This window comes from Periplaneta americana, chromosome 7 (assembly GCF_040183065.1).
Source record: "Periplaneta americana isolate PAMFEO1 chromosome 7, P.americana_PAMFEO1_priV1, whole genome shotgun sequence".
Lineage (NCBI taxonomy): Eukaryota > Metazoa > Arthropoda > Insecta > Blattodea > Blattidae > Periplaneta > Periplaneta americana.
In genome coordinates, this window is record NC_091123.1 from 162397798 (window position 1) to 162421816 (window position 24019).

Sequence of the window (24019 nt, forward strand, 5' to 3'; positions counted from 1 at the left end):
TTTCACTCAATTACAGAGACCCTATGAATCCCCTTCGACTTGTTTTATTCGAAAGGTTATCAAGGGTGAAAGTGAAGGCGTAAAAATTAAGAAAAGGGAATGAAAATTATTAGGTGCCTATGTGTGGCATAATTCTAAACCCGATACTGCTGAGATTCCAAGTACATCGATTGTGGTCGATAGTTGAAAATGTCCGTAGTTCGAATTTTATAATCAACAGTAATCTCACCAGACGTTTTGATTTATCTAGAGAAAATCAAAACTCGAGTGGGATTTAATTGACAATTACACGATTAGAAGAAAGTATATAAAGATTAGAAGTAACGAAGTACTCCAATACAATAAAATATTAATTGACTTACGAAAATACAACTGTCTTCAAATGTATTATTGTACCATCTCAACATTACAAATATTACGCTAGATGCATGCTAGATGGCAGTAGTGAGCAGTGCCTTCTCGTCGAGAAGTTGTCGATCTATATACACGATGGCAATGTTACTAGTCAAGACGGCTTTGCTGATTCAGTTTCATTTTTATTAAAATGCAACATTCCACTTCAATTATCCGAATCCCAGTAATCAACGTCACTTGACAGATGATTTTCAATAAATCTTAATATTAAACAATCTCTGATACGTGACTATCCATAATATCATATAGCAGAAGCTATAACATAACCTAATACACTGTACACAAGTGTTAGAAAAGTTTTAATTAACGACGATGACATAAAAAATAAACATGAATAATTTTAAAAGCAATAATTATTGAATGTACAATTTTCAAATTTGAATGTGGTTGGTGGTTCAATTGATGTTATATTGGACGTGTGCGTAATAGAAGTGGAACTCGTTGATTTAGGCCTACATGGTGTATTCAACTTATTCAGAATTTCCGAATGAATAATTTTAAAAGGAATAATTATTGAATGTACAATTTTCAAATTTGAATGTAGTTGGTGGTTCAAATGATGTTATATTGGACGTGTGCGTAATAGAAGTGGAACTCGTTGATTCAGGCCTACATGGTGTATTCAACTTATTCAGGATTTCCGAATGGTGCTCTTCATTTATTTGTAAATCGGATTTCAGAAGATGCATAGGTATGATCAGTGATTTTTATTAATTCTTGTTCTTGAATGCCAATGCGAGTCATATTTGAAACTCCTGTGCATCGACTGGAGTGGTGTGTAATTTTATATATATATATATATATATATATATATATATATATATATATATATATTTTTTTTTTTTTTTTTTTTTTTTTTTTTTACTTCCAGACCAGCGCAGTTTCAAATGTTGGCAAACAAAGAAACAAATGCTAGGTACGCGATAAAATTAAACAAATGCTAGGGACGCGATAAAATTAAACAAATGCTAGGGACGCGATAAAATTGTGCGATAAGCAGCCATTATTGGTTGAAATACGTCCTTTCGTACGGTTTTATTGGTCAAAAGTAGTATGACGTAGTAGGAGTGTAATAGTCGCAATAAAAGTGTTTCCAACTATTGATAAGACTTACAGAGTTTATTGTGAACATTGCAGTGCAAATCATACAAGAAACGTCAAAGTTCCCCCTAAATAAGGAACCTTTTAATGACACAATTGTCCGTGTGCGTATAACAAATAAATTATGGAACTTATATGCCACATTTCAACTATACTCGTTTGGAATGAGTTATGAAGCACTTCCAGAGCTTCGCGCCGGTTTCACAGAGGTTATCCCCGTCTCTCACTGTAAAGAAATAATTGTTTTATATTTTCGTAAGGAATATTTTCACATATCGATAAAATATGAGCCTATATCAGAACCATTTGCATTCAATCGTTCATAAACTTACCATATCGACGACACACATTATAAAAACATCCAGATTCTTGTTTATTCCAACCGAAACTCTCGCCTCCTCTTTCACTACTTTCCTTCGTAAGCTTGCCATTTTTCAACTGAAATTGAAAAAAGTAAGTTGTCATAATTACTATACTGAACATTATTTTACTTTCATGTGGCTGACCACTTTACTTTTTAACTTCGCTTTAGAATATGCCATTAGGAAAGTTCAGGATAACAGGCAGGGTTTGGAATTGAACGGGTTACATCAGCTTCTTGTCTATGCGGATGACGTGAATATGTTAGGAGAAAATACACAAACGATTAGGGAAAACACGGAAATTTTACTTGAAGCAAGTAAAGCGATCGGTTTGGAAGTAAATCCCGAAAAGATAAAGTATATGATTATGTCTCGTGACCAGAATATTGTACGAAATGGAAATATAAAAATTGGAGATTTATCCTTCGAAGAGGTGGAAAAATTCAAATATCTTGGAGCAACAGTAACAAATATAAATGACACTCGGGAGGAAATTAAACGCAGAATAAACATGGGAAATGCGTGTTATTATTCGGTTGAGAAGCTTTTATCATCCAGTCTGCTGTCAAAAAATCTGAAAGTTAGAATTTATAAAACAGTTATATTACCGGTTGTTCTGTATGGTTGTGAAACTTGGAATCTCACTCTGAGACAGGAACATAGGTTAAGGGTGTTTGAGAATAAGGTGCTTAGGAAAATATTTGGGGCTAAGCGGGATGAGGTTACAGGAGAATGGAGAAAGTTACACAACGCAGAACTGCACGCATTGTACTCTTCGCCTAACATAATTAGGAACGTTAAATCCAGACGTTTGAGATGGACAGGGCATGTAGCACGTATGGGCGAATCCAGAAATGCATATAGAGTGTTAGTTGGGAGACCGGAGGGAAAAAGACCTTTAGGGAGGCCGAGACGTAGATGGGAGGATAATATTAAAATGGATTTGAGGGAGATGGGATATGATGATGAGACTGGATTAATCTTGCACAAGATAGGGACCGATGGCGGGCTTATGTGAGGGCGGCAATGAACCTTCGGGTGTCTTAAAAGCCATTTGTAAGTAAGTAAGTGGCTGACCAGTGACAATCTACTTGCATTACATTAGAAAGTCGGGGGAAGTGTGGGGGACGTTGCAGATGAACTACTCCCCAGTATCGGAGAACAACATTAAACCAATGAAGCTAATTTTTCGCAGTAATGAATACTGTATATCAGCCGTGGCGAAAATGTAATCGTGCGCCGAGCCACTGTGCAACCTGCAACGTGCATAGCACCTATGGAGGGAGGCGGACACCGGAAGGGGAAGTGAAGCAACTGTCTGACTAATTTACGAATTTTCATTTTCCTTACGTCAAGCACTTAAATATAATTTTATACAGTACAAGGCTTCAAACTAATGTTTAGTACGTGTAACGAAGAAAGAAATGAATAATAAATGAACAATGTCAGAACTTAAAATTAACTGTCTTCAGAATGTCTCTGCGACAGAGTTTCAAAATCAGGAATTGTGTCACTTACTGCCAGTCGTAGTTGATCACGAAGGTATTCGTCTGTCAGTCGTGATCTAAATTTGGTTTTTACTATTTTCATTGTTGAAAATATTTTTTCACAAACGTAAGTTGTAGCGAACATGGCTTCAACAGAGCAAGCGAAAGAACGAAGCTTCGGATATTTATTTTTTGGCTAAGATTTGAAAGTTCAACATTAGTCAAGTCCTTACATCTAGCTTTCATTTGACATCACATAGTAAATCAGTGAGTTCAAATTGAAGAGCTAACCCTATCATTCGTACATCTGCTGAAAAAGGGTCGACGTACACTTAACCGTTTAATGTTTCATGAGTGACATGTAGTATAATGCCGTTTTGTGTTATACAACCGTTTTCCTCGTAATACTCGTGAACAAATCATACATTTAATATTCTCATCATATTGGCAGCAAAAAAATACGTCCTCTCATCCTACTTGAAACTTTCGTACATGGTTTCGAGAGAGACATGGGGATTGAAGGTTGGGGGAGGTTAGAAGCAAGAGAAATACAGGGACATCATTTTATTTTTACTAACATTTTTAATATTAACCTGTCTATACCTTTAGAAAACCGGAAACACATTTTGCTATCCCCTTCCACGACTGTAGTTCGATGATACTGGCGTAAAACACAAACAAATCACTCTACTAGGTAGAGGAAGGAAGAAAAGTAGTTCATCCATTTACGTAAACTAGGAAATATCGCAGTTTTGAGTTTCATAATTTTCATTAGGTTTTTGTTTAATCAAAGTACAGTACTGTATTAAGAATAAGTGTTTTTACTCACGAACTGAGTTATCCATGCGAACGTATTCATTATGCAGTGTATATTATACTGTCTACAGCACATTAGCGTACAATATAGAGAATGAAGTTAAATTGAAAAATAATCATAATATGAATATTTAAACACAAGTTTGAAAATGGTAGCCGTTCATTTCAATACACGCTTCAGTTCTTTTGTGCATATCATCGCACTATAGACTACTGCATCTAATTCCAATTGGCAGTTTCGTCCTTCGTACTAGTAACTCATGTTGAAATAATTCTGTTCCTACTCTACGTACTGTAAATTCAATCTTCACTTCTGCCGGACCCGAAAATATAAAATTACTCAGACATGCTGTCTACTGTCCGTCCAAGTGATTATGCCGCAGGATTGTAGAAAGGGGGGAAATCACATGACAGTTAATTACTTAACGAGGCCCTTTTATTTAAGTTAAATTAAACAGCTGTATAATATTACGTAAACGTCCAATTCCAAACAGAAATTAATGTTTCCAGAAAAGATCTAAGACAGCCCAGCTATTACAGAGGGGCCAGCAGAAACAGGTGGGAGAAATCGGGATGCGACGTAGGCAAACGTACAGTACCTGTGCGAAAATATGATTCAATATTGAAAGCTCTTTCGTCACTGGAAAACGCGAACATATTTTTGGAACGTACTATACTCACTCAGTACTGCTTTCTATCTGCGGTCTTGGTTCTGTGTGGAGTTGGAACTTCATTAATAGAAGGGGTGGGAGTGAAGTACATTCAAAAAGTCAGGTACAATAAAAATTGAAGTAAAAATAAAATGATGTCCCTGTACATAGCTTTCATTGCGAGCCACAATGTCTCGCGAGTCACATTTTCGCCACGGCTGCTGTATATACACAGATAGTGGACGGGCGGTAAATCCCCTCCTAGCTCATAATTTTCCTCTGGAAGATTTCATGTACGAAAGTCATTTCATAAGTCATGGCAACTATGTTATATCTTCCGAATGACAGAAAATGTGGTTAGTTCAGTATATACGTTTGAAAACCTGTTGTACACTGTACGGGATGCCACCGTCAGATTGTATATATGTGTATTGGTGGCTAGTTGATAACGCACGAAAAAGTTAGTATTCTATCGACTGTGGTCCAAGACGGATGTAAGTAACAGTGGCCTTACGTGAAAATTGCAGTTCTTCGTAGCAGAAATTCTCGTCAGTGTCATTCTGAGCTACGAGAAGCATTGGGGTGATAGTGCGTTGGAACACACTCTCTACTCGCCTGATCTCAGTCAATGCGACTTGGATCTCATTCCGCAATTGGAGAAGCCGCTGCATGGGAAGCGGTTTGCAAACAGGGAGGACATCTTAACAGCGTTCCGAAGAGAGGTCGTACACATAGACGAATTGCACACAGCCGATGGTATTCAACGCCTGCAACATCGTTGGCAAAGATGTGTGGAAGCCTTGGGGGATTATTTTGAAGGGTGTTAGCTGTGAGTAATGTACAGGGACATCATTTTATTTTTACTTCAATTTTATTGTACCTGAGTTTTTGAACGTACTTCACTCCCACCCCTTCTATTAATGAAGTTCCAACTCCACACAGAACCAAGACCGCGGATAGTAAGCAGTACTGAGTTACTGAGTATAGTACGTTCCAGAAATATGTTCGCGTTTTCCAGTGACGAAAGAGTTTTCAATATTGAATCATATTTTCGCACGGGTACTGTCTGTTTGCCTACGTCGCATCCCGATTTCCCCACCTGCTTCTGCTCGCCCCTCTGTAAAAGCTGGGCTGTCTTAGCTCTTTTCTGAAAACATTAATTTCTCTTAGGAATTGGACGTTTACGTAATATTATACAGCTGTTTAATTTAACTTAAATAAAAGGGCCTCGTTAAGTAATTAACTGTCACGTGATTTCCTCCCTTTCTACAATCCTGCGGCATAACCACTTGGACGGACAGTAAATAGCATGTCTGAGTAATTTTATATTTTCGGGTCGGGCAGAAGTAAAGATTGAATTTACAGTACGTAGAGTAGGTACAGAATTATTTCAACATGAGTTAGAGCCTGTATCGAAATGAACGGCCACCATTTTCAAAATTGTGTTTAAATATTCATATTATGATTATTTTTCAATTTAACTTCTTTCTCTATATTGTACGCTAATGTGCTGTAGACAGTATAATATACACCGCATAATGAATACGTTAGCATGGATAACTCACTTCGTGAGTAAAAACACTTATTCTTAATACAGTACTGTACTTTTATTAAAGAAAAAGCTAATGAAAATTATCAAACTCAAAATCGCGATATTTCCTAGTTTACGTAAATGGATGAACTACTTTTCTTCCTTCCTATACCTAGTAGAGTGATTTGTTTTTTTACGCCAGTATCATCGAACTCCAGTCTTGGAGGGGGCAGCAAGCGGTGTTTCCGGTTCTCTAAAGGTATAGACAGGTTAATATTTAAAATGTTAGTAAAAATAAAATGATGTCCCTGTACTTTGCTTCCTTTTCTGCATAAGAAAACAATTATTTCTATTGACGTATCTTTTAATTTTCCTTATCTATTGCCTCCTGTACCTGGACTCAATTTGGTACCAGCATTACGAAGCACATTCCAGTGACCTTCAAACGCATATAGTGAATTTCTATTCCTGCAGCTTTATTGACTGATATAGGCCTAATATAGTTTCCAAGACTTATGAAATAACTCTCGTACATCTAAATTGTTTTACTTTAATTTAAAGCCGTATATAAAGATTGTTGAATTTAAACACCTAGATTTAAAAACGAATTAATCCGTTGTCTTTATTTTATAATAATATTATCGTACAACAATCTTTGATGGGCGATCATGAGAGTACAAGTCAAAAAAACTTATTTTACAGGAGAGCAAAAAATCTGTTTAACATCGTACATGATTTTGAAGATACGGTTATGTGCATCAGAGAATGCGGCGTTGTACAGCAGGTTTTGACTTGTACTCTTTTTACCAGACATAGATATCGAGCTGATGATGACGAAAGTGTACATAATCTCAATTTCGCCAAAAATTGACTTGTACTCTTATGATCGCCCATCAAAGATTTGGGGTGTAGAAAAGGGAGCATCTTCTGCGGACATTTGGAAAAAGAACTAAGGAAGACTAGTGAAGTGCTTTGTGTGGATTGTAACATTGTATGGACCAGAAATATGGACATTACAACGAAGTATAGAGAAGTGACTAGAAGTATTTGAAATGTGGATATGGAAAAGAATGGAGCGTGTGAACTTTACAGACAGATTGAGAAATGAAGCTGTGTTGGGTAGAGTGGGTGAAGAAAGAATGATGATAAAACTGATCAGAAAGAGAAAAAGGAATTGGCTGGGTCACTGGCTGAGAAGAAACTGCTTACTGAAGGATACTGTGGCAGTAATGATGAACGGGAGATCAGTTTGGGGCAGAAGAGATATCAGATGATAGGCGACATTAAGATATATGGATCATATGCTGAAGCTAAGAAAATAGGAAAGACTGGAGAATGGTGGGTTTGCAGTAAAAGACCTACCCTTGGCCAGAACTCTCTCCAAGCTTTTTAAAGGAAAAGCCTGCGCGCTAGTTGCCACACTATGCCGTCAGAAGTCAGCAGTAAGAAATATGGCGTTCAATAAACCTGAGCAGTAATTTTGTGTGTTGGAGTACCCAAGAACCTCGTCCGTTATGAGTGTGCAGCGACGATTTCGAACAGAATTCCAAAAGACAGCATCTGTTTTCAACAGAGTCAAGAAATGATATGAGAAATTTCGGATTTGCAAAACTGGCCGATGCCACAGCTGAATGAGGACAGATTACATATTTTCAGCAAAACGGCTGTCCGGCTCATTATCACAAAGACGTGCGAAGGTATCTCAATCAAAATTTGTCAGAAAGGTGACTAGAACGTACAGGACAAGAAGATGACGCGTTAATGCAATGGTCACCCCGCTCCCCGGATTTAATCCCTTGTGTTTTTTTTTTGTGGAGGTTTGTGAAGGACATTGTCTTTGTGCCTCCACTTCCTGCTAATCTGCACGACCTTCGCCGCTGTTGTGGCTCTGGTCGATCGTGATATACTGACATGCACATGAGACGAAATGGATTATCACACAGATGTCTGCTGCATTTTCAGAGCTGGACGTATTGACCATTTGTAAAATATGTTAAAAAGAAACTTGTTGAGTTTGTCTCTAAGTCATTAAAATAAAATTTGGTGTAAGTTGCGTAGTTTATTTCTGGTAATTTTTTTTAATGTTTCACGGACTTACTAACAATTTTGTTGAGTTATGATATATTGAATCTCTAACACTACCTCTGCTATGTACTATTATAGATTATATTGCTTAATTTAGTCATTTACAGCGCCTTCTTCTCCTCCACATAATTGATTACTACTGTTTTTCTTAGTTGGTTATTTAACGATGCTTTATCAACTACTAGGTTATTTAGCGTCGATGAAATTAGTGATAACCAAAGAGAGCAGATGGGATGCGTTATCAGTGGACACAAGTTTACTATACCGAGCTTTGATTACGTCACGAGGTGGGGGAAGGGGTCTTACCTACAAGGTACAGTCCTTGTACGCGCAGAGCCCTCTGATATTACACGTGCTGTCTTAGATAGTTTTCAATACCTGTGCATTTCCTGAGGTATTTGAATTTCCTGTTTTCTGCATATTCTACTTTATTGGTCCTTCTACACTATTTCCTGTATTCACTTTTTTCCTATCGCAGTCCTAATTAGTTCTATTTGTGTTTACCGTAAGTGCAAAGCATTTGTTTGCCTTTACATTACAACATAGTTTACGATATGCCGAAAGAAAAGAAGCCTCGGCATGTACAGGGACATCATTTTATTTTTACTTGCATTTTTATTGTACCTGCATTTCTGAATGTACTTCACTCTCACCCCTTCACTAATGTCCTTGCTCCCGTCAGACACACAAACTTACGGTCGCTGTTGCATTCGAAGTCTTCAAGCAATGAAGTAAACACTGCAGTGTATAGTGTGTTTCATAAATATGATTGCGTTTTCTATAGAAGAAAGAACCTATATTAATAATATCGTACTAAAAAATTATATTCAAGAAACGATAAATTCAATTTCATAGAATATGCTTCAAAATTTTTTTAATAATATGGGTACTGAATTGAAGCCTGCATTGTAATGAACGGCAACCATTTTCAGCAACTTGTTTAAAAATTCAGATTAGCTTTTTTTTTTAATTGAGGTGGCTAGAACCAAAGGAATGCTAGTGACATTTGTAATAACATGAGTTAAGTGCATCCAGTGTAAGAAAAAGTATCTAAAATTTTAGTGGCATCACACATTAAAATTTAAATAAAAATTTCACCGATTTTACGAAATCTTAAATATTTAAACCCCATTTTCTCAAAAGTAACTTAAGTGCACTTACAGCCCTTTACTTATGAGCCCCTCAATTTAAATGCACTCTCTATATTGTATTTTTTTTATTTTATTGGGTTATTTTACGACGCTGTATCAACATCTAGGTTATTTAGCGTCTGAATGAAATGAAGGTGATAATGCCGATGAGTCCAGGGTCCAGCACCGAAAGTTACCCAGCATTTGCTCGTATTGGGTTGAGGGAAAACCCCGGAAAAAAACCTCAACCAGGTAACTTGCCCCAACCGGGAATCGAACCCGGGCCACCTGGTTTCGCGGCCAGACGCGCTGACCGTTACTCCACAGGTGTGGACTCTCTATATTGTATGTTAACACCAATAATTAATATGCTAAATGAAGTAGACATTACATAACGAACATAGCCGCCTGAAAAGTTGAGTTTTTGAGACTGTATTTTGATAAATTCCGTAAAAGTGATGATCAAACTGAAAATCCTAATATCGTATTTCCCTACAACATAAATGGATACACTACTTTTCTCTCCTCCTATACCTAGTAGAATGATTTGTTTACATATTGCACTAGTAACATCAAACTCCTGTAATGGAAGGGGGTAACAGTGTTTCCGAGTATAGCCAGGTTAATGTTAAAAATGTTGGTAAAAATAAAGTGATGTCCCTGTACAATTGCAGCGATTTGTTGAGGAGTTCGGATCGCAGCACTTTCCTACAGATGGTGAAAAACTTACATGCAAGGTATGTAGAGTCGATCTACTGAGGAACAAGAGACACCATGTACAAAAACACTACAACTCTAAAAGGCACAAGGAATGCTTTAAGTTGTTGAATTCGAAAAAAATCGAAGCTATTCCCACGAGTTCAAATGTGGAATGTGATTTTTACCAATACTTGTGCCACATGTTCGTTAGGGTAAATATTCCATTTAAAAAACTGGAACACCCATATGTCAGATCATTTTTGCTAAAATATACAGGTAGAACACTACCCCAACAATTTACTCTGCGTACGGGTTATTTAGCAAAATGTTATGAAGATGTCTTACGTGAAATTAGAGAAACCTTAAAAGATGAAAAATTGTGGATATCTATAGACGAAACGACAAATATTGCAAACAGATCTGTTGCTAATGTTATTGTTGGGGCACTTCAAACTGAAGGTATGGGCAAAAAGTTTCTATTGACATTCGAAGAGGTAGAGAAAGTAGATCGTGCTACCATTGCAGCTCTGTTTGAAAAATCAATGCGATTATTGTGGTCTGACGAAATGAAAGCAGAAAAGCTTAATGAAGTATATTGTTGTGCACTGTAACAATTAATGTAGTCAAGAAGAAGAGCCAAGTAGTACAAAACAAAATACTATGTTTTATATGTTGTATTTTTATACAATATACTGTTCTTATGTAGCTACATTAATATGATGTAACACAGAACTATGTATGTTGTAATTAAATGCACAATATAAACAATAGGTTATTTAATATTACAAAGTGAAATTACTGAATAGTAAAGATAAATTGCTGCAGGAACTGTACTCCAGTCGTTGTTATTGTAGTGACACGATGACATTCACCCCCTCCCTTCCTTGCTCTCTAATACATCGCGATATAGTGCATGTAGAAGTTAACTTGACAGGAGTGGATCAGGACAGCACGTTTGCACATCTCCTTTTTATGTTAGGTTAGGTTCTTTTCAAACTGAAATGACGAGTGAAACGTACAGTTAAAATTACTCTAACCTAACCTAACCTAACCTAATCTAACCTATCCTAACCTAACTTAACATAAAAAGGTTAGGTTAGGTTAGGTTAGGTTAGGTTAGGTTAGGTTAGGTTAGGTTAGGTTAGAGTAATTTTAACTGTCCTACGCTTCACTCGTCATTTCAGTTTGAAAAGAACCTAACCTAACATAAAAAGGAGATGTGCAAACGTGCTGTCCTGATCCATTCCTAACTTAACGGTTTACATACACCAAATGCTCTCTCTGGTGATAACGAGGTGGTATTAGGCGATTTGAGGCCGAAGATTCGCCACAGATTACCTGGCATTAGCATTACGGCAAAACCTCGAAAAAAACCAACCCTGTAAACAACCCAAGCGGGAATCGAACGCACGGATAGGTAGGCAAGGATTGCTATTGCGATATGTACGAAATTAAATGAAGTTAGCATGCTGTATTTACTTACAAAGTCAACTCTCTCGAATATGCATCCTATGAAACACTGTAAAAATAAAAAGAAACAAGAATTAAGTTAGTAGGCCTATATTATAATATTACGTTTCTTTTCAAACATACTGTTTAAGAACCCATAGTTCAACCATTCGAAAATTAATTAGCTACGTCCATGAATGAACGATACACTAGGCCACATTTATCAAGTATTTTTTCGTGAAGTCACTAAAAAAATTCTGCTCAAAATGTTACAAATGATCGACTTACACATAACGGTCTTACTAATAAACCATGTATAAATTGTATAGGCCTACAGATTGGGGAATAGGAACCAAGTGTTTTTAAAATAATCATAAAACAGTTAGTTTTTGTTTTCAACACATTTTATTCGTAGAACAACGTTTGTGAGAACATACCATTTCAATTATGAGCGGAAAATTGCATCTGGCATGTGATGTCCGTCTGTGTTGGCGCATTGTTTAAGGCGCTGACGAAAATTCACCTCTATTCTTTCCAGGGGATCTCTGTTGATTTGGGTGATGTGTTGACGTACTGTGTCCTTTAATTCATCTAATATTCCGGGCTTATCTTCGTAAACACGTGCCTTTAGGTACTCAGATAGAAAAAAATCACGTGGACAGGTCAGGGGACCGAGGGAGCCATGGAACATCACCAAATCTCGAAATGAGACGATTGGAAAACAGGTCGCAAAGAACTGCCATTGACGCTCTGGAGATATGCGCCGTGGCCCCATCTTGCTAAAACCACCCATCTTGTATGGGTGTAAATGTAAATCGCTTTGCAAAATCCTCTTACCGTACGATTGCTGATTCCAAGTACAGCTGAATGTCTTCGAGCAAAGCGGCCTGGGCTGCGCAGTATCGCTTGTCTGACTGAAAATTTTCTGAGTACGCACTCTGTGTTGGGGGGCGGGCGATTTATTCTTCAGTATTGCGCCTATTTTTTTTTAAGATTTTTAACCCAACATAAGATTGTGTCCCGCACGGGAACAGAATCATTGCAATTAATATTGAATCTGTAGCAAAACTCGCGCCGTATCGAGCTCACCGACTCGCCATTTCTAACAAAACAATCATACGCAAATATGCGTCCACTGCTCCATGATGCCGACTGCAGGTGAAATGCTATGAGCCACGGAATGGAATGTCACATGCCGCACGTCTCTCCCTTTCATAATGACCGAGTACAAGCCATTCCAAAAACACTTGGTTCCCATGCCCCACCCTGTATAAAACTTATGTAGAGTTGGGACACAAAACTTTAAGCGATGGATGTATAAGCAGCGTGTACTATCACTGAAATTGATTCGCAGTAGTTGAGCGATCGAAAGTCCCTGTTTAAATATTATATATAGAGAAAAAAATGGCCGCCTTTTAACAGCTGTTCGTATCGATTGTCATTTTGTTTTGATGTTTGCCTTGTAGCCACTGAAGAACAAAACAAAGAGCACAGAATAATTAGAATAATATTGCTGTAGCTGTACTCTTTGATCAAAATATAGCGTGGTAATCGATCAGTCCCAGATGTACTATCGATACTTAGTGCGGCACACTAGCTCACACTATCGAGTACAATAGAAAATCTAAGTTATTCTGTTACCTTTTGTAATGAAATGACGAAACTATGACGTAGCTATGTAACAATTGTATTGTTATACACGACGTATGTAGTGATTATTAGTCAGAAATTTATACATGACTTACAAACGAGCTATTTGCTGACTTTTTATTGGTAAGACCGTTAATGCAGAAGTTAAAATTCATTCAGCGGCTTATCTTGCTACCAAACTTCTCCATCATTACCATATTGAAGCACCTCACGTTGTTAGGCCTAATAAGTCCTTATGTTAAAAGCATAGGTAGGCATGTAGGGATACGGCCCATAATTTACATTTACTCAGTGGCGGCTCCTGCGTATTTCTTAAGAGGAGGAAAGAAATTAACAGCACTAAATGACACTTTCTTGAATGAAACATGCTACAAATTAGCCTACATACATACATGTAAGACCAGGTAGTGTTGGGGTTGGCCTTCCCTTCTGTATAGCAATAATCTGTTCTTGTAAACTGAGTTTCCAAAATTGTCCAAAATATATTATGATTTCACTTCCATTCATTGTTGAATAATTGCACAAATTAACAATTACAAGGAAATTCACAACCTCGTAGCATTTTTCGAGCACACTACAGCATCACACGTGTTGGAAGAGACTAGCTACTAACTCGTAACCGGAACCGTTTTACGGAAAAATGGAAATGGGAAATAGTCTGAGGAAAGAGAGAACACCGCACCCACCCACGTGGTCTGTATTGCCACATGTACATATTACAAGTTCAGTATCACATACTTTTGAAGAACGTCAGTTCTTGTAAAGTCATACTACCATTATTGTTCAAAGTTGCCGGTGGCCGATTAATTTTTTTATGTTAAAAATTATGTAGTTTGGAGTACCTACTTTCAGTTTCAAATATATTTGTACAAAACTGACAACTTGGCTGTTGCCCTGTCTAGTAAACAATGAATAGAAGTGAATTTCAGGGGCCAACTACGTAAAACTACTTCCTCTTTGTTTTACATAAACCCGACTTTAACTTTCAAATATCCACGAAAGTTTCAAAGCATGAATAGTAGCCTATATAAAATGCAATGAATAATATTTTTGATTTATAATTAAAAAAAAAAGTTACATGGTGTCTTTCATAGCATTGCGTTAAAACTGTTTTTGTTGTGTCTCCTCCTAGATGTGTTATAGTCCGGTTGGATGCAACATCGTTAGGTGGCAGCGGTAGCGAGCTTGCTGCACGACCAGTCGATTTCTATTTCCCGCCCATGACTGATTCAGAGGAGGATCTCCTCCCTCTCCGTTCATTTACTTGCTTTAAAACTCTGCTTCTTTCTCTGGCCGCTAGTGCACTGTTGTCTGTGTGTGTTAACTGCAGTAGAGGAGGAATGGAGTGCCTTTCCTCTACACAGACAATCTCGCATCTTTCTCACAGTTTTCTAGCAGCACATGAGCGCGCGTCGTTTAAAACTCTATCAACCGAGTTTTTCTTATAGCTGTGAACTTAAAAATTATCGAATCTTCCTCCAATTTCAAGGCACATATTTTATTTGGTATTTACTTTCAAAAGAAGAAAATGTGAGGAGGACGTTCCTCCCTTCCCTCCCCCAAGGAACCGCCACTGCATTTACTACAAGCCTTAATGAGTGTTTTGTTTCTTATTGTAGTTCACTGTGTAGAGAATGTTGCAAGTCATTGCCACATTGTAACTGGAATGGGGAAGATTGTACAGGATATTATTGTAAGTATTTATTGAAACTTCAATATTCTTTCACACCACACACGGGACTGATGTCCGATTTGCGCTACCTTATTTCATAAACAAATGAAAGTAAGACATGGAATTACTTTACAAATGTACACGCAGCACACATTAAGTTTTAATTATTTTAATTTATTTTTATTCATTTTCGTAAACAATGATGCACAATGAGACCAACACAAAAAATTATCTTCGTACACAATTCAATCTATGGTTTGGAGTGATTTATTAAACAATATATTCAAGACTAATTTAGAAATATATTAAAGGAATTATTCTTACACCATATGCTCTCTGGACCGAATGATCCTATTTTAATTATTTTGATACAATGGCAATTAATAAACATGTTAAATGAATTATTCTTGCAGCAAAATGTATGCTACCTGGACCAAAATGAACATACGTATATTAATCATTTGGATACATTTAAGAAACACATTGAAGGAAATATTCTAGCACCAAAATGTATGATCCTTGGACCAATCGTATTTTAATTATTTGGATAGAATAGCAATTAAAAACATATATTAAAGGAATAAAATTGTCCTTGCACCAAAATATATGTTCCCTGGATCAAAATTATCGTATTATAATTATTTGAATACAAATTAAATTTTCACCCGGTATTTTATGACCGAGATAACTATTGTCAATAAGTTTACATTTATAATAATAGGCCCAAGAGGGCTTCTTTTGAGTCTGATTGAGTAGATAAGTAGGCTATTGCACTTGTGTTCAATTTTCGTACAAGCAACTATACTGGAATCCTATGAATTTCCACGCTCTATCATAGACTGTTCAACACATAGACTGTACTTCATTTTTAATGTTTTACTTACATAACAGTTTATACATGCATAATATTTTATCGATGTTTTAAATTTTTAAATAAAAAATTACATTTGTATTGACACACAGATGCTTGCATTTGGTATAATTTTAATACTCATTTCACATTTCATTGGATCACACACATGTACATATATATTTAAATACTAGCCGTACCCGTGCGCTCCGCTGCACCCGTTAGAAATAAATATAAAGTAATTACATAATTAAAATAGGACATTTGATCCAGGGAACATTCGTGTTTGATAGAAGGATAAATCGTTTAATATGTTACTTAATTTAAATTGCATTCAAATAATTAAAATGCGATCATTTTGGTCCAGAGACACTCATTTGGTGCAATGACAATCCCTTTAACATGTTTCTTAATTTTTATTACATGCAACCATAGTTTAATGAAGATTGACATCATTTAGATTTAATGTGTATATTTTATTTTACTTGTTATAGGTTTCCATTGAATTACGGTAATAACTTAATTTTAACCCTTGTTTTCTACGTATTCAGTAAATGGCGCTTGGCCCACTATGGTTCTGAACCCTTCAAATAACTTAAATTATATTATATAATATTACATATTATATTATATTATATTATATTATATTATATTATATTATATTATATTATATTATATTATATTATATTATATTATAGTATATTATATTATATTATATTATATTATATTATATTATATTATATTATATTATATTATATTATATTATATTATATTATATTATATTATATTATATTATATTATATTATATTATATTATATTATATTATATTATATTATATTATATTATATCAGAAGTTACTGTAATAACATTATAGCATTATGTCCATCTAGAGAAACTACACTTTCCAACGGTGAAATAATAATTAATTATACAAATCGGTTAATTTAGCTTCCGATATTACTTCATACAAACACAGAAACATTCTCTGTAGGCAATCTTTCATAGCTTTCGATTGTTGCTGTCCAAGGCCCCTTATAGACGAAGTCATTTGTTTTTTAATTCATTACACGGCCTCAGATGGCAGTTATTTTAATTTTAGAACTCATTTATCTCATTAAATATTAGTCCTATGAAAATTTTTCAAGGAATAAAACTTATCGCAAATTATTTTTAAAGAAACGTTTGTTATGTAATATTTTTCACAGAAATCAATAATAAACGAGATATTTCGATTTATTTAATTCAGGCCCCCTTATAACCCCCCTTTTAAATAATGTATTTTGAATGCGATATAGCCTAAAATCTAAGTTACAACGAACTTAATTTATATTCTAATTTTCATCGAAATACGTTCAGCCATTATCGCGTGAAAAGGTAACAAACATACAGACAGACAGACAGACAGACATACAAACAAAAATTTCGAAAAAGCGATTTTCGGTTTCAGGCTGGTTAATTATATATGTTAGGACCAATTATTTTTGGAAAATCGAAAATTACCAGAAAAATTTCGGCTACAGATTTATTATTAGTATTGATATTTATGTATTCACTGGTACAATTTGTGAAGATGACTCAGTTAAGTCGAAAACGTTAAATATTCATTAAACAAAATATGTACAAATAACTTCTAATTAATTGTTCCAAACAGATAAGAATAGACGGATATTGTGTATAACTTAATTAATCGCACAACAATGATATCAATAATGATTTGTTTTTGTGAAAAAGTATCTTTTAAAATAGGCTATACTATTTGATGTATCCGAGCGTTTTTTCGAAAAACATTTCCATTTATTTGTAGCATAAAATATTCGTGAATTTTGAAACGCATTATATAACTTTCTCAGTAATCACATCGTGTCTTTAGAGTGGTGCGTAACAATTGTGAGGTTACGTCCAATGAATTAATCAGTTTCTTTCTCCTGTGTTTTATGTGGAAGAATATCGAAGTTTCACCAGTTTTGAGATAGTTAATTTGAGGAAACTTACTTTTCCTGCTGGAGTAGTTGGATCACTTCTTGATAGGAAAAATTGGACTTCATCTGTGAACATGTATATTATATCAAATTAGGAACAGATGTATCATAGGGGCCACCATCCTGATTGGTTGAATGGCATGAGTATCTACTGACGTTACAATCGATATAGCCTCTAAATTCACCGATAGTTTGCGTAGAAATGTCATATTATATTACTGGTCAAGGGACTAGTCTTCTTTTACGAGTAAAATACGAGTGTTTTGTAAACGACGAGTATTTTCTCTGAACTAAAAGTGCTATACGAAGAATATAAAAATTAAATTTATTTATCTATCTATCTATCTATCTATCTATCTATCTATCTATCTATCTATCTATCTATCTATCTATCTATCTATCTATCTATCTATCTATCTATCTATCTATCTATCTATCTATCTATCTATCTATCTATCTATCTATCTATCTATCTATCTATCTATCTATCTATCTATCTATCTATCTATCTATCTATCTATCTATCTATCTATCTATCTATCTATCTATCTATCTATCTATCTATCTATCTATCTATCTATCTATCTATCTATCTATCTATCTATCTATCTATCTATCTATCTATCTATCTATCTATCTATCTATCTATCTATCTATCTATCTATCTATCTATCTATCTATCTATCTATCTATCTATCTATCTATCTATCTATCTATCTATCTATCTATCTATCTATCTATCTATCTATCTATCTATCTATCTATCTATCTATCTATCTATCTATCTATCTATCTATCTATCTATCTATCTATCTATCTATCTATCTATCTATCTATCTATCTATCTATCTATCTATCTATCTATCTATCTATCTATCTATCTATCTATCTATCTATCTATCTATCTATCTATCTATCTATCTATCTATCTATCTATCTATCTATCTATCTATCTATCTATCTATCTATCTATCTATCTATCTATCTATCTATCTATCTATCTATTTATTTATTTATTTATTTATTACATCTTATCGATAAACGATTACAGCTTATCGAATAGCCTACTAAAAACACCAACTTCTGCTGATCTGTGGTGATGAATGGCTCCTATTATTTATGTATCAAGGGTTATTAACAAACTCGTACAAAATGGATGAATGTAATATTCCTCAAGAAGGTTGTGAATTGGCTATTGAAGCTGAAAACAAATTATTACCTGACTGATTCGTATTTCATTTTATTCATCTCTGTATTTTGTATTTTGTTCAGATTCAGAAATTGTATAAATTTAAAACAATACTCTCTTGCAATGGCTTGTAACCATAGCAAACTGTATAGGCCCGTGGTCAAATTATAAATCCCTAATGAACCCGAGGGCGTAATGTACTGCCTTATTATATATTATCCAAGAAGTAAAACTATTACAGTATAATGTATAAGTAAGACAAAATACATCTGTTCTACATCAATATACTTGTCGATAAAAGTATCTTATGTTCATATTAATTAATTTATTTATTTTAACACGTAGCATGTCTTCTCTGTCAGCCATTTTTATAATAAATTACAAAAATATACACACATGAGTATAATAGGTATATTTATTTACCTTTTGTTTGTATTCCAGCATCGATAGCACAATATTTGACAATATCATCAAATTCTTCTTCAGTAAGACGTCCACCCTGTTAACATTACAAGTGAAAATATCAGAAAAATACATATAGGCCTAATTAATTTCCTTAAAATGATTTTCTAATATAATGCGAATAAATCCACGCACCCCAAGCGATTTTAAGTCAAACTTAATTTTTAGTTCTTGCACGTGAGACATGAAATATACAGGAACATCATTTCATTTTTACTAACGTTTTTAATATTAACCAGGCTATACCTTTAGAGAACCGGAAACATCGTCTGCTACCCCCTTCCACGAACTGAAGTTCGATGATACTGGCGTAAAACACAAACAAATCACTTTACTAGGTATAGGAGGGAAGAAAAGAAGTTCATCCATTTACGTAGACTAGGAAATATCTCAATTTTGAGTTCGATAATTTTCATTAGGTTTTTGTTTAATCAAAATGCAGTACTGTATTAAGAATAAGTGTTTTTACTCACGAACTGAATTATCCATGCGAACGTGTTCATTATTCAGTGTAAATGTATTATACTGTCTACAGCACATTAGCGTACAATATAGAGAATGAAGTTAAATTGAAAAATAATCATAATTTGGATATTTAAACACATTTTTGGAAATAGTGGCCGTTCATTTCGATACAGGCTTCAGTTCTTTTGTGCATATTATCGCACTATAGACTATTGCATCTAATTCCAATTACCAGTTTCGTCCTTCGTACTAGTAACTCATGTTGAAATAATTCTGTACCTACTCTGTAAAAGGGTACCTTACGATTCAATCTTCACTTCTGCCCAACCCGCACAGATAAAATTACTCAGACATGCTATCTACTGTCCGTCCAAGTGGTTATGTCGCAGGATCGTAGAAAGGGGGGAAATCACGTGACAATTAATTACTTAACGAGGCCCTTTTATTTAAGTTATTTTAAACAGTTGTATAATATTACGTAAACGTCCAATTCCTTACAAATTAATGTTTTCAGAAAAGAGCTAAGACAGCCCAGCTATTACAGAGGGGCGAGCAGAAGCAGGTGGGGGAAATCGGGATGCGACGTAGGCAAACGGACAGTACCTGTGCGAAAATATGATTCAATATTGAAAGCTCTGTCGTCACTGGAAAACGCGAATATATTTCTGGAACGTACTATGCTCACTAACTTAGTGCTGTTTACTATATGCGGCCTTGGTTCTGTGTGGAGGACAGTTGGAACTTCATTAGTAGAAGGGGTGGGAGTGAAGTACATTCAAAAACTCAGGTACAACAAAAATTGAAGTAAAAATAAAATGATGTCCCTGTACTTTATTCTGAATGTAAAATGTAGATTGATTATATTTGAAGAAAATGAAGTCTAAAATACAGCATTTGGAGAGAAATGTAAGACAGACAGATATGAGCGTATCATTTCATTTGTTAAACGATAACTTATTGACTACTGAAATATAGCAGTCGCACATGTCTATATTATAGGCCTAGGAACAACTGGATAATACCCACGGCAGAGCAATGTCGATAGTCCACGTTACTCGCTGGCCACTAGTCACCAGGCCGTACCGAGCCGTGCCAAACAAAACACAATCGAAATGGTGGTAGTAAAATTCTCGACTATATTCTTAAATAATTCACTGCATTAGTCAAGTGCAAGACTTCTGGCTTCTGATGCATTCAAACAATTATAAAATACGATAATTTGGTCCAGGGAGCATCCGTTTTTGATGCAAAGATAATTTGTTTGGTTTGTTTATTAAATAAAATTACGAAATGGCGTTCCTGTGCTTAACATTTAATAAAAAAAAGAAATATAGCAAAACTGTTTTGTCTCGAAACTCTCATCTAAGTCACGTTATAAGTGACGTAATCTACTTCAATATATTTGCGCAAATATATCTTGTAGCTAACAGTGGTGCTATCTCTCAGTAATGTTCAGAACGAAGGAGGTAGAGAGAGAAAAGAAACCAATTTCTCCCTCCAACGACGCCACACACCAACGTCGTGTTCTTATGTTGGCAAGATTGTGTATTTACTTAAATTTGGTGCTAAACGTAACGGCACGGTTCAAAGATACAGTGGGAATTCTCCAGTTTAGCGTAGGCCCTATATAGGAAACAAAAATCATAAGAGATACCATTCTTTATAATTACCTATTTATACACAGAATAGATATTGACATGTAAGTCTTATGTAGTTTCACTTTCAATGCCGTGAAGTCCGATGAAAGATTAGTTACTTTATTTAGAATATAATTTTTTAAATGCTATATAAATAAACAGAAGAAAAAATATTTAGTGAAATATTACAATATTGTTTTTTAACAATAATGTGTTTTCTCGTCGTTACAGAAAATGGCCGTCACGATTGAAAGTTGATTTTATTGAATTCAGAGTTGCCAACCCAGATAAGTTGAAATATTACAACTGCTCTAGAGTTGTAATGAAAACCACTGCCTTCTATAAATGCTACAATCCTACAATGGTTACGGCACCAATTTAACCGGAAAAAGCGTCCTCTTCGATCGAGGCAGTGCGTATTTCTTAATTGCTACGAGATCTTAGAGACTCAATGTAGGCTATTAATAACTAATTGATGAACTAGTGGACTTACTCATGTTAAATATGAAATATTTGTCCGGCTTACAGTTGTTTCAGTGCTTCACGCACCATCATCAGAGCCTACTAGATCGCGGCGACATCTCGAACTTCTCTGCCTGTTAGGAGGGTGTGTTTTATTGCTGGAAGGTGTTGAATTGTGGAGTCGAATAGTGTGTGTGTACTGAAATTGATCTGTGTGTTGAGGACTTGATCGGGGTGTACTTTAGTGTGTTTGTATATTTCATATTGTTCCAGTGTGTTGAGTTTTTGGTTCTTGGGTTATTGTGTGTAGGATTTCCATGTCCGTATTTATGTTATTGTATGTATGGTTAGCATTGGTTATGTGATCGGCGTATGTAGATGTATTGTGTCCTCTGGTTATAGCTGTGGTCGTATTTATTTGTTTGTGTTTTTTGTGTGTTGAGATGTCTTTGTAGTGTGTTTTCTGTTCTGTATGTTATGTTATATTTCTGTTTTCTGAATGAAGATGCGATCTTATGTGTGCTTTTGTTTTCATATGTTAGTGTGATGTATTTCTTGTGCTCTTGTGTTTGTGTTGTGTTTTGTGTATTTTTGTGTTTGTTAAGTTTTTGTTTTGTCTTCCTTATGATATTGTCTATTATATTTGGATTGTATCCGTTTTCTTGTGCTATGTATTTGATTGTGTTCACTTCTTCATTGTAGTGTTGTTGGTTCATGGATATGTTGAGTAATCTGTGTACCATTGTCCTGAATGCAGCATAACTAATTAATTAAGATTCATTTTTCTTTGTAACATAATTTTCTTAATGTAGCCTATCCTATGCCAATTTTGTATACTCTGCCTCATAATAAATCTGTAGGAATTGCATAAAACTTACCGCTGCTGAAGCAGAGATGGCTACAAGCAATATCAGGATGTGCTTCATATTGTAATTTGACATTCATTGGTTATGTATTTATATATAATGTTGTTATGATAAAAAATGCCTGACTCATCCCAAACACCTGTTTAATGCAGTTTTAAATTCAGTTACATAATTTCATAAGAACTATATTTTTCCACTGTGAAATATAAAAAAATTGGTTCTTCCGTTTTTGAAGCCTAGGCTATATTTATAATAATTATGATTTCGTAACCATGAGCTTTCAACATACTAGTAGTCACATTATCACAAGGGTAACTTAGAGGATGTGATTTCATATTTCCATTTAAATTGCAATTAACTTGACCATTATATATTTACGAGGCAGCTATTAGAATCATATTACAACTCTTACGTTAAAAATCACTTCACTGTATGGCGTAAATAATGCTTGATGATTAGACCGCGGAAGTCCTTGCAATTGCTTCAATTTAAAAGCCGATCATGTGTTATAGATTAATAGTACATAATGCAACGAGCCTATAATGGTAGTAATTAAGACGCGAGTATGTTTATGAAACGAGCGCAAGCGAGTTTCATAATTTTCATACAAGCGTCTTAATTACCATTATAGTCAAGTTTCATACGACTTTTTATGCTCGACCATATTGATTTTTTCCGGCAATTGGTGAAATGAATTTGCGGGAATGTGCTTTGTGAATGGCTGGAAGATGACGGTGAATTGATGTTAATTTGTGTGTTGTTTGTTTCGACTGAGTTTAATATTGTCTAATCTCGAGCTAGTTGTCTTTCGATTGCATATCCGAGAATAATCGATATTTGCGCTTTCATATTGCTACAATGGTATTTTTTGATTGGTGGAACACCTGAACTTTAATGAACAAGTGTACTTTAATGAGGTCCATTAAAGGGCTGCTACCAGGTATATAATTACTACATTTCGGCATGGTCGAGCATCAAATAAAGTTATGAAGAAGTTGTATATTTTGCATGTATTAACGTTGTTTGGCATAAATGCATATTTTAATTTATTTTGCATAATTAG

General features: G+C 35.0%; 1 long non-coding RNA gene across 1 annotated transcript; it reads right to left on the reverse strand.

Moving 5' to 3' along the window:
- Positions 1-1519: 1519 nt before the first annotated feature.
- Positions 1520-23011, reverse strand: LOC138702747 (uncharacterized). The gene is made up of 6 exons (XR_011332894.1): positions 22969-23011; positions 19488-19563; positions 17889-17941; positions 11759-11794; positions 1848-1953; positions 1520-1741 (listed from the first exon to the last, which is right to left on the reverse strand). It is a non-coding gene; the product is annotated as an uncharacterized lncRNA (long non-coding RNA).
- Between the last annotated feature and the right edge of the window lie 1008 nt (positions 23012-24019).